Source organism: Toxorhynchites rutilus, chromosome 2 (genome assembly GCF_029784135.1).
Source record: "Toxorhynchites rutilus septentrionalis strain SRP chromosome 2, ASM2978413v1, whole genome shotgun sequence".
Classification (NCBI taxonomy): Eukaryota; Metazoa; Arthropoda; class Insecta; order Diptera; family Culicidae; genus Toxorhynchites; species Toxorhynchites rutilus.
This window is the reverse complement of record NC_073745.1, coordinates 16,658,619-16,677,139: the sequence shown is the minus strand read 5'-3', so window position 1 is coordinate 16,677,139 and position 18,521 is coordinate 16,658,619. Positions and strand designations below refer to the sequence as shown.

The 18,521-nt window shown below is 35.9% G+C and overlaps 1 protein-coding gene across 3 annotated transcripts in view; it reads right to left on the bottom strand.

Moving 5' to 3' along the window:
* Positions 1 to 17,135, bottom strand: part of LOC129764144 (uncharacterized) — a 290,258-nt gene extending 273,123 nt beyond the window's left edge. The window contains exon 1 of one of the 3 annotated variants that reach the window (XM_055762960.1): positions 16,993 to 17,135. The gene's annotated coding sequence lies outside the window, so the exon portion shown is untranslated. Of the gene's footprint in view, positions 1 to 16,147; positions 16,689 to 16,992 lie in introns of those variants that run through there. The other 2 variants (XM_055762959.1, XM_055762961.1) reach the window with 2 other exon arrangements.
* Between the last annotated feature and the right edge of the window lie 1,386 nt (positions 17,136 to 18,521).

The window sequence follows — 18,521 nt, the reverse complement described above, 5'->3', positions numbered from 1 at the left end:
ATTTGGCGATAAATCTGTAAAATACAGAATATTCTGTATATGTGGCAACCCTGTGTATGAGTACTCTTAGAGTTGGAATTCTGAAAATATACTAACCAATCGATTCACTCAATGGTCTTCGTTTTGAACATTCTTTTGAAAACACTAATATTAGCAGGAGAGTGTTTTTTTAAAAACGATCTCACTAAAATTCAACCAGTATGTAGGACAATGCTGCGCAAAATGTAAAAAAAACAACAAATTTGATCTTGCATTTGCACCCAGCGAAACAAACATAGCACCGACATGTTTTTCAAAAATATTTTTATAAATCCGCAAACTTAAATACTGATGCTATAATTCCATATATCAGTTTTCGACCTACCGTCTTTTGACGTATTTTACTGGTAATTTGGTGGAACATTCACATTTAAACCAAATACAGTTATACCGTTCTGAATCATATTTCGGACGCTTAAGGCATATGAAGCTTTATGCACAGGTATTATTTAGTTGATATTTTTAATAAATTTGTTCAATATGCTTTTAAGCTTTCTGCTTTGGTACCTATTTGATTGAAAACATAAAAAAAATCATCGAAAACCATTTCTAAAAAATCAAATTTCGGACACTTTATTTTGTAATTTTTTGAACGAAAATTACATTACACTTGATTATATTTTATAGTCAACTGCGAAACACTTACCAAGCAATCACAGTAACCTGATAACAATGATGAGAACCGATGAAACACGAGATAAATTTAAATATTGATGAAGGGGTAAATTCTACATGCTCACGATAAGCAAACGTCAAACACAAACGATAATGAGTGGATTTTGGATTTTGGATGGATTTTTTCCTACTTTGTAATAATTCAAATGTAATTCTCAAATGAAGTGATAGTGAAACCAAGGGATTACTCTAAAGAAGCAATTGTGATATTAATTTTATAGTTATATCATCAGTGCATGAGGCATTTAAAGATATTAGAACAAAATGTCCGAAGTATGATGTTGTCCGAAATATGATTCAGAACGATACCTCGATATAAGGCAACTTTTTTTTCTCGTTACGTAATAGTTACGTAATATCGAAGCAAACAAATTTTTTTTTTTTCGATTAATGCAAAACTGTTTATGGTCACTCAAAAATGCGCAAAAACTAATTTTCTATCACCCAGCAGTATTTAAAAACCTTTCTTATGCTCATTTAACATAATTTTCGAGACAAACATGATCACTTTTAAGTAGAGGAATAGGTGTGAAAAAATGAAACGAAATTGGTATCAATTAGTGATAAAATGGATAGTAGTTTGGCCGGATACCGGATATCCGGCAAGCTTCAAGGCCAAATAGCCGGATATTCGGCTTTTGGATATTCCAGATATTCGGCTTTTTATTTGCGAATATGAACTGGAAGACACTGCATGTGTGCATGAAGCGAATAAAGGATAACATTTTAGAAGAAATAAACACATTTTTACATAAAAATTATGAACTATGAATAAATTTTCCGTTTCGAATGGATATCCTTTAAGGGGGTATTCTAGTGTAGAGACACGGATTTCAGACGTTTCTCCGAGCTCCGCAAAAATAAAAAAAAAGAATATTTTTACTATCCATTATATCATTATTTGTTCATCTATCTTTTAACAAAAAAAAACACAAATTGTACGGAGAAAAAATATTCATAATGAGAATAGTTATGAGCTGATGAAGTGAGAGGGTTAAAAAAAAGTTGTGCCATGGCGTACACGATTCCAGCCTTTCTGATTATTTGGAACAAAAAAATCGAACAGATTCTGAATCAGTAAAGATGTCGCTATCGCAAGAATCTCGGACAAATCAAAAACATATTTTTTGACAAAATGGCGGCCGTTTGAAAAACTTAATACGGTTTAAAATGTTTTTTCTTACATTTCACGATTTTAAAAAAATTGTAAAACTTAAAAAATATTATTTTTTAGAGGTTCATGCGATACAGAGATTCCTGTAGATTGTGTCCATATAAATACGACATGAATCGGTTCAGTAAAACTTGAGATATCATGTACGCCAGTTTGAAAAAAACTAGTTTAGAGAAAAACGCGTTTGAAGTTCATTGTTATGGCCGTACCAGGTGAGATATCGCATCACCAAAATAGCTCTAACTCGGTAAGTAAGAAGATTTTTGATAAGTGCTTTCAAGGGTCCTTGAACGCCTAAACTACAGAAATATGAAGAAAAAAAATTTGAATTTTATCAAATTTCTAGACTAGAATACTCCCTTAATGGAGTATAAAATTTTATGCAAGGAATCTTCAGCAGGTTTTTTTTCTGACAAGAATTCAACTACTTAGGAGAAGATCAGAATTACTTAATTGCAACCTTTTGAGACCCGAGGATCAAGTCAGACTATTTAGGAGTTCTTGAAACGTAAACAGTCTTGCTGGCAATGTTATTGGGGTATACAAAATATCTCGATCGATAATAAATCGACGAATATTTTAATGACCACCAAACGAATACGATCCTTTCATTTGGTGGTCATTAAAATCTAAGCAGTAGCAGTCAATCGAGGGCAAGGATCGCTAGAGTTTATCTTTCAGCTCCTTGCAGGAGTATTACAGCGAAGACTATTCTCTGAAGTTGGCCTGATGTACGAAGCAAAGAGTAATCGGGTGTCATCATCAATTTCTGAAAATTTGTTATTTATTCATCATAATTTACCACTGGGTAATTTTGAGTACTGTTCATAAATTAATGTTTAGCGTAAATATTAATTTGATGAAAAAAAATTAAACTTTATTTTTGATTACGGATAAATGATTTTGCTATGCTATGTTAGCTAGCTAATGAGCTATTTCGTTATGATTTATGTTGTGAAGAAATTGAGGATTTTTCACAATATCCGATATCCGGCCGGATAGCAAGTATTGGCCGGATAGGCCGGATATCCATATCAATATTTATTTTATAGTTCCTATGTTTGACTTACACTATCTCCGAATGGAAATTCCTCTGAATTTTGTTCTTGAAACATGTTCAAAGTTATGCTAAAAATTGAAAAAATGCCATAATTATACCAAGTGGAAAGGCCGCCCAAAAATGTCAAGTTGAAGACATGCGTATTCCATAAGGGAAGTTGTCGTGAACTGTAATACAAAACAATTCGCACATTGCTTTTCCTCAAGTTTATTTTTATTGAAAAATAATGAAATAAATTCAGGTAAAAGTAACACGAATCGGTGAACATATTTTCTGAAATGTTTTTATCAGCTAAATGTAGCGATCGACGTCATTGTTTACGTTTGTGAAATGTCTATTAACACGTTGAGCCCCATTCAGCCCGCATCAAGAGCGTTTTCGCAATATCAGAGTCGGTCCCATCCTTCACATATACTTATTGTATATTTAGAAAATAGTCATAAATTCGACTGGAAAGCCGCCCAATTTTGTAAAACATCTGAAAACAAACCGTATATATTTTTATTTTCTTAGTTTGTAACTGTCAGTTCCAGTCAGTCAGCACTTTCCTACTAAAAAACTCAACGTCGGCCCCTAGGGACCGACGCGAAGCTCAACGTGTTAAGTACAAATTCATCCATGTATCGATATGCGTTGGAAGTTTGCAGAACTAAATTAATTCAACTTTATTGAATAATTCCGTTATCCAGATTGAGGCGTCAAACATTTATTTTAATAAGTTTAATAATGTTTAAAAAAATGTGAGCTTTATTTCTATCCGTTTAGACTACTTGTACTTGTTTTGAAAATATGAAATATAATATTCTTGGATTTAGATAGGACATATTCACAAAAAATTGAGAAAAAGACCAACTCTACACCATTTTACGGTACTTATTTGTTTGAAAACTTACTAGAAACATTTATTCGAAATAATTTATACTCCAAAAACTATTTCTGTATTGTTTATTTTTAGTTCTAAGACACCTTAAAAAGTTACGTTATATCGAGTTACGTTATATCGAGGTTGCCTTATCGAACAGAGCTGCATTTTTTCTTCAATGTCACTGACAACTAAGAGCCACGTGAGTCACATCCTACTGACAAAAATGTTGGTCAAATGGTGACTGACGGAGTACGATGCAACAATTTGCCTGTTACTGAGCTTCGTCAATACGTTTTGACCGACCAAGTAGGTGGTAGAATTGTCAGCATCGAATTGATGATTGTCGGAGACTGTATTGTATTCTCATCGAGCAAAGGTTCGATTTTCGTTCCGGTTGTTGTTCCCTGTATTTACTGAAGTAAATATTATGTCGAACACGCGATAACGTATAAGAATGGTATTCAGGTAGCCCAACGTAAACAAATGCCCCCTGGAAAACGTGTAAACTTCCATTACATCGAGTGACATCCCAGCAAACATTAAATCGTATAATTTTGCACGTGCCAAGTCTTACAAGAAATCCGAATATATCATAATCGCATATAATATCAATCAAAGTATGTATCGTGTATATTTGAAATCGCATAAAATGTAAAAACTCGATTTTATATACCATTATCAAATTAAGTCGCAATTCGGTATAATAGACATCAATTTTATGATGTACATTGTCGTAAAATATATTTAATCCGCGTCATATGCGTATATTATGCTGATGCAGTTTGTGAGTCGTATAATTTAAATCGATTCAGTACTGTAGTAAATCGTGTTGCATGCTGAAGAAAATCATGAAACAGTGAATCATCTTAGATTCTAATAAAGAACATATTACATCATATTGAAATGTCAATGAAATTCTGATGCACTCGAAAGTTTTAACCGCTGTTGAACTAAATTTCAGATAGCCGCGCGAGATAGCTGGTGGATGATAATCCAGACGACCGCAGTTCGAACCCACATCGGAGCAGTTTTCACCAAACATCAATCTGTGGCATTTTAAACATTCATATTCCACTCCCAACACAAGTCAATCAAACAATTATTATTTCTACAAACATAAATACTCATATATAAAAATGGCGATTCGTGAGGCTATAATGAACATTTCACGAAAATATTTTGCTTGTTTTTTTTCTATGTCTGTAATAAATCGTATATGAGTATGGCAAACGTCGTATTTGGTGCTTTGACAATTCATTAATACATTCATATTAGATCGCAATTCAATTCCAACATAATCGCTATTATAGCCGGTCAAAGTTACGTATTCATTCAAACAAATTCGGTAATCATTTGCCATGTATGTATATGGCCTCCACTTTTGCATGCATATGCCAGTTAGGTGCATTATATGCCAACCAAATTTTAGGGCATATGATGTTACATATACGCTTGTTATGCGATTTAATGTTTGCTGGGATAGTATTTCCCGTCTTCACGATCATATGGCACTGACTTGCAACATGCTTTGGTCGTCAACACACTCTGACCAACTATTTAGTATCGAAGAGTGAGGAATTTGTTTTGTCGGTTTATATTTTGTTGCACGTCGTTTGGTAGTAATGTTGTAATGGTAGTCATAGTAGCCCAAATATATGCAGTGACAATGACAAATTGCAGCTCTGATATCGAAGTATGACTGTATATCAATGTCCTGGAAAAAAGGTAATGAAGAATGTCGAGTTTCGAGCGACATAGCATGCGCTGCCGTAACTATTTCGCAAATAGTGACGTCAGTCGTTGTGTTTATCTTTGATTGCCCACCGCATCCATGTGAAAATGCTATTTTCAGGAAGCAATTTATCATTTAAAAAAGTACATTTTTGTAGAGCCCCCGCTGAATATGAGGCTAATGTGATAGTGTGGAGTGAATATTTGTGAAATCACGTCGAAAAAGATGGATATAAGTAATATTTCCATGTGGCATTTTCACTCCTCCACGTTCATAGAAGCAAATGTTTCGAAGGCTCTCAGTGTCGGTGTGTATGTTGTGAGATAATAATCGCCAGTTAACCAAAATTTCACCGAAAATCTTACTGCTTTCGAGAAATAAGCATACGACTGCTCTCTGGACCTTTTTACCACATGAATAATCGAAATAAGCCACGATATAATTGTCATCTGTTAAAAAACAACCAGTTGAATGATTTCATGAGAATTTTGGCTCAAATTATCATGCAACCGTGAGTACTTTCAACATTGTTTTGTTCCTTCCATATACATTCCTTATTGAATGCAAATAATTACGACACGATATTTTGCTTGCCAATACAGATACACTTCGCCTACTGCTCCACCTCTATATGTACCTCATTGACTGTATATAAAATATTATGTAGGAATGTTAATGTTAAATTTGATTAAACACGGTGACGCATTGATGGGTCCAAATCTTAGTTTACCAGTTTACCAGCTTTCAAGAAAAAATATTGAAAATATAGCGCTCTCTAGTCCAAAGCCATGTAAACAACAAAAAGTACAATCTATAATTACAAAATTTTTTGCAAATGTAATATTTCCGAGGAAGACGAGCTTATTGCTTATAGCTTTAATTAATTAATTTATTTATTTATTTATTTATTATTGTTATATTCAACTAACTGACAAGTCTTAATGAATAATATCACAGTACATCATGAAAGTATTCAGATCTAGCGACACTTCTCGAAAAACAGCTGGAACGCTCGCCAAACTCGAACAAATCCTCAACGTGAGTAAAGGAGCGAATAATCGATGATATGGACTCATTATATCCAAACGCTGTGCGATGAAACCTCGGATGGAGCAAAGCTGTGTTTCGTAGAGCTCGAGAAGGAACTCGCAAATCGAGTAGCGACAGCAATCGGGGGCAGTCGACTTCAATGTTCAGCAGGGTCTCGCCAAGGCAAATCTCTTAGGGCGACACGAATAAACCGTTTTTGAATCCTTTCGATTCTCAAGCTCCAGTTCAGTTGGTGGGGTCAAATTAGAGATGCGTTTTCCAGGATATGACGAATCAATGAACAGTACAGGGCTTTTAAGCAGTAGGGATCTTTTAAATCTTTGGCTATTTTGGTTATAAAACCTAATTGTCGGTTGGCTTCAGCAACAGTGGCATTTCGATGATCAGCAATTGATATGTCTTTCATTCAAATCGGTCGAGAAAGGTTATGAAAAAGTCATTTTTGGGAATAAAAGGGCGAAAAGTTGATTTTTCGGGCCACTCTAAAATGAAAATAGGCACTCTCATAAAAAAAAATAATACAATACGGGTCTAAAATTTTGCGATAAAGAGCAAATCTGCCACTTTTCGCGAAAATCTGAGACCCATTATATCGGATTGGTATGGAATGGCTTAATATACACCTGTTTCGGCACTCAACTCTATGAACTCTTCGAATTCCTCTAGCCATCAATTTGGCATTTCACAAAACAAGTTACAAACAGGGTTACCATATCTACAGAATAATCTGTATTTATACAGATTATTCAGATTTATTGGAACCAAGAATCTGTAGATACTGTTCTTCTCTTGAATGGCATTAACGTTCCCTGTGGAACTTTTGCCGTCTGAACTTATACATTAACTAGCGTCATTTATTAATACTTAGTTGAGATTTCTTAGGCCAAATAACACGCCTTGAACGTATTCCGAGGGGCAAGCTCTAGAATACGCGTGACCACAGTGCAAGTCGGAAAAATTTTCTTTGACGAAAAATCCCCCGACCAGAACGGGAATCGAACCCGAACACCCGGCATGTGCGACGCTAACCACTCGGCCACGGGTGCACCAACTGTAGATACAGATTACATATTTTTGGAATTTCATACAGATTTACAGATTTTGTTGAATGACGTTCCAATATTTGTTATGGCTTGATGTCAATAATATTTTTTCCATCTTACCATTAGAATCTCGCATGTTCGATCTAAGGTGAATAGATGCGAAATCTGTATAATCGGCTAGCTTTATGATAAATAAAGAACATCGTTTATCTTTTTCTCAGTGAATATGATTTTCCAAAGTGCGCTCATACTGTCGGGAAAATCCATTTTGCTGTGAAACTTCTTGTTTCAAGGATTGAAAGTATTTAAAAGAATCTTTAATTATTTTTCAGGATTAATTTTTCGGGAAAATATAGCGAGTACAAATTGAAAAACTGCATGTCGTTGGCATCACGGAAATGATACTCAAGATGACTCTTACTGGAATCCTTCGTTAAACACAACCTAGAATGGTTCAACTACGACCGAAATATTTGGGAGATTATTAACAGCATCTGAAGAAGCCACATAAACCTACATTGGTGTTGAAACTGTGGAATGGAAACTACTAAACTGAGCAGAAAAAAATAAATCTAAATGAAATAAGAACCTGTTCGTATTCTAAGTATATGGCTTCGAAACAACTTTATGATCATTTTCAACTGTAAAGAGTTCTCCTTTTCTGAAATGTTATAATGTACTATAACTATTTTCGATGATGTATTCTAACTATTTTAAATTCCAATTTCTCTCAAAAGATCAAATCTTCAAATCCTTTCAATTAGAAATTCAACCCATTTTTCAACGTCACATATTTAAAAACCCGTTAGCTTACTCATTTGTATACTTCCGCAAATGGCATAATAAAAATAACGAAGCGACAGTAACATACATGTTTACTGTGTCGCCCAAATATTGAAACTTCAACCAGAACACTTGTGTTTACAAGCGTTACTAGGTCAACTCATTTCCGCGTGCGCAGCAAACTTCATAGAACGCTCAGCGCATTTTGCAAGCATGTTTTCATTTATTTATGGTTTCGCAACTGGCGTACCATTCGCGCGTTTGATTGTATAACTATGTTTTGCTTACCATTCATTTCTGATTGGATGGGCAGTAAATAACTAAAGCTTCTAAGACAACTCCCACTTTCTTCTGCCATATATTTTTATTGTAGTACTAGATTTAAGGTATGAAAAATGAGTTAATAAAATGACGAACAGAGTCAGTTGTCGAAGGACAAGACTCGGAGAACAACTCTCGGGGAAACTGATTGCTCGTTGTCCGAAAGCCTGGAAGATCACTAAATCATATTACTGTAATTGTTATAAAAAAGCTACTTACGTAGCGCAATGTAAATAAGCGGGCCCTGGTAACTGTGTGAGCTTCCATTACAACTCAAGCATGGTATCTTTACTGCAGTTCTGGCTCTACTACTTCAACATAGTCGAATTCATGATAATTATGCCAATCACTGACACTAAAGCTAAGATTATGCTTCAAATTTGAACGTTCAATTTTCATGCAGATTTCAATACAGATTTTTTGAGAAAAAAACTAAGATAAAAAGATTTTTTTTGAGACCAAAAACACAGATTTTATTATGGTAACTCTGGTTACAAACATAATAATTCATATGCCTGAGAGCACATGATGCAATAAGTAATGTTCATGAATTTTCTATGTTGGAAACAGTTTTTGAAGTTTAGGTTGGAGACATAGTCCAGCTCTTAGTATGTTCAATTGTGAACTGAAATCGAAAAAATCACTAAGCAAATGTATATCCATTTCATGGTTCAAAAACAGTGTGGACCCCTTTGGCATTATACATAACATGACATCGACATGGCATTGTTCCGACTGGTCAGATGAAATTAAAAATGCTTGTTGGATTATGTGTTCGAATCTAAACCGACAGTTACACCAAGTTTACAAAGTGCGAGCATCCAAGTCGACAGTTACTAAACAGTTACAAATCGGTTTGAAATAATTTGGAATAGTTTGCACTGTGTAAACTATTTCAGCTTACACACTGATATTAGCTGATTCGACGGTCAAATCGATACTGAAAAAAGAAACGAAGAGTCGCTCATTTGTATGAAGTCTTCCCACTGATTCGCAATCGTTTCAATCCAATTCGTAAATGTCTAGGGAGCCTCGGATGCTAATTTGCGTTGTGTAAACTCGGTATCTGAAACTATGTTTGAGTCGATCTCTCAGATTTTGCTGTGTATTTCGAAGGGATTGATTTCGTTGCCATTCATTGTCATTGTTGTGATTCCCATCTATACCTTTCTTCACATCTCAGAGCGCATTCGGAGGAGTTGCAATTTCCTGAACTCTATTTCTTCTATAAGAACCCTCGTAAATGTAATTTACAAACGATCTTTTTTTCAAGAAAATTTCTCGAATTAGTGAATGAAAACAGTCAGAAAACTAAGTCAATGTGACAAATTTTGAAGGGTATACTTGTTCATCAACACATAATACAATAGATTCCTCAAAATTCTTAATGGTTTTTCATGAAAGTTAGTGCATTGTTTTATAAAATCCTATGCGATTTGAAAGTATTGGCCAATAATTTTTCGCTTATTTCTGATAACCTGGAAATTCATCGCTTGAAACATGATTTTTCGGTCAGTCAAAATCATAATTCTATGTGCTTTTCGAAATTAAGAAGCACAATTAAATTTCTTGCTATTTATTGACCTTAGAAGAACACTACCATCTTAAGCTAAAAGTTCTCGAAGTGGTATTTATTGGAAAACTCCAATGACTTATTGATGGTCCCAGTATTTCGTTAGATATGTAAGACTTGTGATTCAATCATACAGAAACACCCTTCACCTGACGGTATGAAAATCAACGTAGTGCATCTTTTTATCGAGCCCTGCCTCAGGTTTGAGAACAGAACTTTGAGGTAAGATCTGAATTACTCTTCCTTTCCCGGCAACGAGTAAATCGAACTCAAATTTTGAAGCTGTGTAGTTTTGGTAGCTTTCAAGCATTCTCCCCAATTGTTTTTACAGCTCTTAGATACTCTTTAAGAAAGTCGTGTAATTATCTTATTACAAAAAACGGGGTTATATCTATGATATAACCGCAAGGTTGAGGTGGGACTACCGTTGGCTTAGTAATCATTTGTTAGTCGATTAAATTATTTATTGAATGAAACAGTTTTCGAATTCAATTGAATTCAACATATTTGCTACGTGAGTAAAGAATTTGAACAAACGCCATGTAATGTTTAGCACCTTGGTTTAGATGGCTGTTTTTAGCGAACACATGTCGGTGGGAAAGAAGTTCGCCCAACTTGCATGCATTTACAATAGAGATAAGAAAATCGTTCATGAACTGTTCAAATCAATTAGTTCACCAAAAAAAGCGAACGTTCGGTCGTTCTTTTTTACTGTGTAATAGTTCATATGTACTGTGTACATAGTTCAGAGCCAGTTCAGAACGAACTGTGCATGGTGATCGTTGTATAAGAGGAAGACGAGGGAACCAGTGATAGATGAATGGTACCGCAAGATAAATAGTCCTCAAATTAACGAATGAAAACAAACGATAGCCCCTTTTTTATCCCATTTATTTATTAGGCTCATTACCATTTAGCTGTAACAGAGCTGGGTTTAATCGTGTACATGTACATATGTTTAAGTTTCTATAAATTGTGAATTACACAGTAGTTAGTAGTAGCCATTTAGGCGTTAAGTTTTCTGTTCCATTACATTATGGTAAATTACACAGTAGTAGCCATTTAGGCGTGAGGGTATTCTTTCTGTTCTTCTATTGTTCAGCAGACCGGACAGCGGAGACAGTTGATATTGATTATTGTTGAGTTATTTATAGAACAGCAGTCCGATATTTCTTGCAGAGCAGAGCAGTTGTATGGATGAATCGATCTTTGTTCCACCGTGGATCGATTTCCATCGCTGATGATGGTTGCGTGTACGTAGTTATTCTATAACAACACAAAGATGGTCAATTGAGGGCCCTGAGTTTGAACTCACGATCGATCGCTTGGTAAGCGAACGCGTAACCAAGTGGCTACGAAGACCACCAACGATAGCCCCTTGAAACAACAAAAATAAAATGTCGGTGTTGTTGTTTTCATAATGAAACGGAACATATCAGGATACGATGAGTTTAAAATAGGACTGTTCGTTTATTTTTCAAATAAAATTATAATTTCATATTTTAAAGTTGAGGATGAATTTTTCAGTAAGTTGATATTCCTCACCAGGAAAATACAGTTGAAGGCGCAACGATTCAGTCTTGTTAAACAGTAGCTTATATAAAGTATTTTTTATGATATATCATATTATGCTCGATAATTTTGAGATAGACGTTAGCATTTTGGTAGTTTGTGCTGAAAAAATAACTAAGGTTCAAACATAATCCAAATTTCAAAATTGAAGTTTGATTTTCTATTGTGCTAAGTTACTTTTAACAAAATTCGGGTGAATTATTATTCGCTAAACAAACAGTTCAACTTTTTATGGATGAACAGAACAGTCCTACATTACATCTCACACCTTTTATACTTCGACATATCCTTCCACTGTACGAAAGAGTGAGTGAACTGCCCAAAAGAACTAGTTCACTTAAGAGAACTGGTGGTTATTGAACGATTCGATAAAGTGAACTGTTTAGCCCACCTCTAATTTGCAATGCCAATTTCCCCAGGCACCTGGCTGGCTGTGTTGGGGAAACCGTCAATTGGGCCAATCGAAACGGGGCAGTTAGGGCGTTTAGATAGCGCTTGACATTTTACAGTTATTCAATTGCTTAGAAATATTTCCTTTCAATTGATGCTTCTTCCCGATCTATGAAGAAATGTTCGAGTTATAAGCATTCGAAATCTTTCATTTTTTTCCTGCATGTTCTGTGTTTACGTTTTCATTTTACAACCCCCATATATTCCGGTTAGACGTAGTCCCACGTCAAAAACCCATTCTATTTACAATATTCACCGTCATATTCCGGTGTTGTGTGTACAATCGGTTATCGATTTCCTCTCACCCCTCTCAAATAAAAAATTTGGACCGTTATCGAATGTTTCTTGAGTTTAAATACAAAGCTTATAGCACACCCTGATAGTTTATTTCAACATATGTAAGCTTGACTGTTGTCCTCTCGAAGTAACTTTCGATGTAGTTTTGTAATAATTTCTGTAATATTTTATTGGTTTAAAACGAATCAAAGGAGACAATTGTCGATTTCCTACGAAAAGATTAACAAAACGGTAGACAAGATGTACCATGATTTTTTTTCGCTAAAGCTCAACCTCGTGAAAATTATCTCATTTTCGAACGGATGATATGTCTGATTGATTGCAAATTGCATGGATACATGCGTTATCAGGTTTTGACGTGAAGGAAGAAAACAAAGAAAACAAAATATCGGTCGCATCACGAAAAATGTCCAATTTTTAGCACTTGTTGCTCATTTTTTTCATGATAGATATACCAGCCATTCGATGTGAAACCGATATAGTGGTTCTCAGATTTTCGTCATTTTGTTCTTTATCGCAAAACATATATTTTTTTTTCATTTTCTCATTAGGGTGACCATTTCCATTTTGGGGTAGTTCAAAAAATTAACTTTTCCTCTTTTTTCCAAAAATAACTTTTTTCGAAAATTCATTACTTCAAAACTACCGGACCGATTCAAATGATCGATATATCAAATTAAAGCCAATGAAGCCAAACAACATTACACTTACAAAAAAAATCATTTTCGTAATTATTGATTGTATTTGTTTTTCATGGTTTACATGGTTCCTGGACCAAAGGCGTTATATTTTTTTTATATATATATATATATATATATATATATATATATATATATATATATATATATATATATATATATATATATATATATATATATATATATATATATATATATATATATATATATATATATATATATATATATATTTTTACACGTGGTCGACTGCCTAATCTTGACGAAAAATATGCACACTACGTAAATATGCCTTTTCAACGTAAACAGAGGATTATTGAGCTGAGCGCTAAAGTGCATCATTTTTTCGTTACTCGAGTCATCTCTTAAAGTTCGACAATTCAACATCAACTGGCCGAAAATTAAAAAAAACGCAGTTCTCTCTCCGAACGTAACATCCATCGTATAACCAATGGGTCAAGACGTGATACGAAACATTGCACTATCATACAGACTTAGTTCGGAATCATGCATCTTAGTTTGAGGTATCTGTACAAAAAAGACGAAATTTCATGCCAACTCGACTAGTCATTGGTAACACCATCTTTGCGCACTAAAAATTTTGGTAAAAGAATGGAATGTACAAAGAACAAAAACAAAAACAAAAATGAAAATTCGAATTCTATTTTCTGAATAAACAAAAAAAGGGGTGAACGAGTAGATTAAGTTATGTGTAGAGCCGAACGAAGAAGAGACGATACGAGAAAAAGACGAGAGTTACGAGCAATTTATTCTTCACGTATTTTTGAGATGCTTTATACTTATAGGATAATTCGCGTCCAAATCGCCAGTGAGGATTTCATGACGGAAATTTATAAACTCCCATTTCAACGCTATGTTACAAATCAACTAATTAAGAATTTCCAATTGTCTATTTTGCCATAGATGATCAATTAAAATCTAAATCGATTAGTGTTAGAATTGATTTCAAAAAACCGTCAGGAAATTACTGAGTAATAAGCCCTAAGGATTAGACGTTTTTCGTCACGCAACAATATTTTTTTATATTCTATGCTCTCAATATATACCCGAAAGACATAATCCTATGCCAAAACTTGCGAAAAATCAAATAGAAAACAGCTGGAAATCTGTTTAACTATGAAGATGAGCGGAATTTCAGTCCTGCTAAAAACTTGTTTTCGTGACATTAAATCATATAATAATTGGTATCTACACCCAAACTAGCGTTGGCAGAAAACATTTCTTCTTTGGCAGAAATGATGCCATTTAGTGTGCTGGAGAGTCAAATGCGCAAATAATGAGCTGTTTTAAAAGCTTAAAAATGGTTTGTATGTATGTGTGCAGACATCACTTTCTGTTTTCTTTTCTCATTTCATTTGGGATTGTGCAAAAAAAATCCATACGACGTCAATAGGAATCGAACCAAGGCCGGCTGGAATGCAAAGCTTCTTTACACGATCGCGCTATCCACATGGCTAATGATGCTTCAGCAGTTCAGCAAATACGTGATAATATTGCACCTGATTATAAAATGAAGTTGGGAAGTGTTTTCTGAGAGTAAAAAAGGAGCGCATACCAGTATTTGTAAGTCATGACATTTTCTGTTATGTTATGTCTCATTTAATGTCATAAATCGGGATGACGAAACATGAGCTAAAAATCAATTTTGGGTGTAAATATAAAATTTCCGATTTTGCCACCGATTACTCACTATCACGTGAACATGCGTTTATTTTGTTGTTGTTTGCGGTTCTTATCTCTGCAGGTGATAAAAAAAAACACAATAAACAAATTTTATATTTTGACTTAGAAAAAAAGTGAAAATCAAAGTCAAGTCTCATTTGCTAGCTGAACGGATTGAGCAAAAAAAATTAAAATACTCACATGTGAACACTACTTGCACGACATGCACAAGACATATCAATTGAAGGGATTAAGATTCAAAACAATTAATTTATTAGCACACGATTCCATGAAAGATCCAGAGAAGACACTTTCCTGATCATCTAAAACTTTCTCCAAGATACTAGAAAAGATTACCAGGAGCGAAACGTGAACCTACGTTCGCGTTTGTATTTGAGACGCACCGGTTTTTTTTGCAGCATCCTTTTGAAATTAAATGTGGGCGAATGTTCGTGGAACAACCGTCAGACCACCCCTGATAATTTTAATGAGTTTTTAGATTAGGGGGTGTCATAGCTCTTCCCCCATCAGTGGCAAACACACTATGAGTCCCCGCTTTTTCTCTGCTTTTGACCTGCCGGAAGAAAATCCGTGGAGGAAGTAGGTGGTACACAAACTTATGCTTCGCGGTACGAGAAGCAACTAACAAGCGAATCAGATACAATTTCGGCTGTTTTGAGTGAGGGCACAAAATGGGGTGGAAAAACAACATTGCACGATTTACAATTGATAGCGAACGAGTGTGTGCGCTAATTCGGGAGTAACTCCAATCGCACAGGACATTATATCAGTGCTTGCCGGTTAGATGAGGGGATCCCCGATGGGATGAATAATTTTTCCACTGAGTTTACATGTGTTCAGCGGAGTCTCACCCGCGCGTAAGGTGAGATTTTGGAACTGGTTCACACCAGTGAGAGTAGGTGAATTCCTGATAAGGTGAGTCGAAAGAGTTCCCCTTCCGTGAGGGGAGCGAGTGACTTGCACTGCTCATGATCAGCGAGCGAAGCGGTTTTCATTGAACAAAACTTCGAAACTCGTCTCGTTCTTGGGAGGGAGGGAAGAGTATAATCTAATTATACATTCATTTTTCTCGGATCGGGAGGGTGGTTTCAAGCGAAAAGAAAGCAATGCTCACCTTTCAATTTTCTGCAGCGGTGTACAATTTTTTGCTGTTTCCTAGCCCTCAGGCCATGGTAATTCCAGACAGGTCCGTGACGAGGGACACTTTCCACTTACTGAAATGCTCAAGTTCACCAAATTTCTTCGAAAGCTCTCTCGCGTAGAACTGGTTTTGATTTTGGGGAAAAAATCAATAATTTAGTACACAAACATTCAACTTTTTCCAGCGATTTTCTAGCGTTAAAATTCACACTTCCACTGAATTTCACGAACGTTTCGCGCTCCCTGCAGTCACCGTGCCACTAATGGACTACATTTTGATCAAGAACTACCACTTTGCTTCAGTTATCATCCGGAAAAACGCATCGCGAAAATTTCGCTTCAAACACTCTCTTCCAGCAACTCGGGTCAGGTTGGCAAGAACATTTTCCCTTCTTCCCTTGTTAGAGAATCACTTATATATGGAATGATGATGATGATAGCCACTCCGCTACGACTTGTCCGAAAAAAGGTTATGAAACAGCTCCGTCTAGCGAACAACTGAGAAATGTTCTCTTTCGAGCGGGATGATTAGGGTGCAATTTGATGCCACTCACCGAAACTCACTTTCAGCTCCACTGGAAGATGTCCAATACGTACGCATACAGATTTTTCCATCTCTCAACTCATTTCCACCGTCCAACACACAATACACAACACTCCAACCGAAGTGGGTGTATACGCATGTCCTCGAAGGATGTATGTGTTTTTGAATGAAAATGCAAAATTCACCACAGTCGAGCAAGCTTGTTTTACTCCTAATGACCTTACAAATCGAATCGATTTACGTTAAATGTTTACCAAACTCTCGTTAATACTTACTTGTTGAATAGTGATTACGGATCCTTCCGAGCATACGATATATTCAAAGATTCACATCTTCTTTCAGCCAACACTTGTACCTTTGGGCTAACGCACAACTCCCCGCCAGAACTTTGATACAAGATTCAGTGTCAGTCAGCAATATAATCCTGCACCCACACACACGCACAACCCGATGCTCGAGTGGTATCCTCGAAATCAAGAGTAAATGCATTAATCATTCGTCCACGTTCCCGTGAGAGCGCAGAGTAAAAAATAACATTCTCGTACACACCACGTACACGCACACATTTACCCAGAATAATCGATTTTACGCGACACAAACAACCTCACCATTCAACGCCGATTGTCCGTGTGCTACTTACTACTATGTTGCGGCCGGTGAGAGGAGTGCAGGATAACAACAAGCCATCTCACGCTCGCGTGTTGCACAACCCAACATCATCCCCCTTACAGGTGTATGCGTGGAATTGAGTTGCCATGCAAAAATGCACACTCTCGTCCGGTTTCTCTCCCGCTTTTCTTCTCTCACGGTCTCTCACTTCGCACTCCCTTAGGTGCTTCTTCTTCTTCCTCTGTTGGGTGGCTGACGACCACGCGCGTGAAAATGAGTCCCTCGCACTGGAAGGAAGTGGGTTTACTGTGAGAGCAGCAGTACATCATTGGCGGCCATATTTTATTCGCTGGAAGTCGAATTACACAAAAGCTCGAGCGCAAACTACCAGGGTGAAGAGGGCCGGAGGAAGGGAGCGCGCGCGCGGAGGTAGATTGAATTTTCGTGGGAATTGAGCATTCGAAAGTCGGCGAAAGGACATCTGGTAGACGAAACTAGAATCGATGCGGGCGTATGTCGTTTATTTTTTGTTTTGGAAAAGTCAGTTACTCGTTGTCAATAAGCAGAGGCGTTTCGGATGAAATAAACCCGAAGAGTGTGTATTATTTTTTGATGTTTGCATAAGAGATAATTTAATGAAAATCAACATAGCATTTAGCTTAGATTGGTTTGAACCAGAAATGAATGAATAATTTTGTTGCCGGAATTAATGTCACAGGAATGTTTGCATATCAGAAGCAATCAAAAGAAATATTTTTACGAAGAAATAGATTTCAGAGTTATTCATCTATATGTTACTTGTTGTTTACCACTGCGCTGACAACAAACAAAAAGAGGGGAATAGCAAAAAACAGTGTTAATCGAAATAATAGTTTTAAAAAGATGAATTCCCCGCCAAAAAACGAATTCTTCAGACCCGGCCATTTTAAATTTGGACGAAACTGAACACACTACTTTAGTATAAAGGACCAACCATTTCAAATAAAGTTTTGGAAGGAGCGCATATATTTTGGGACAAACTTTATGTTACCGCGACCCGGGGCGAGAAAAACACACTCTTTTAGTTGCCTACTTAGCAGCTACAAAGCTGTAATTTTATTGTGTATGAGTTATTCCTGCAGGTAAGTAATAGTGATAAATGCTTACATATATAGTGTTTCTTCTTTTCGTTACAGGCTCGCGGTATCTGATCTAC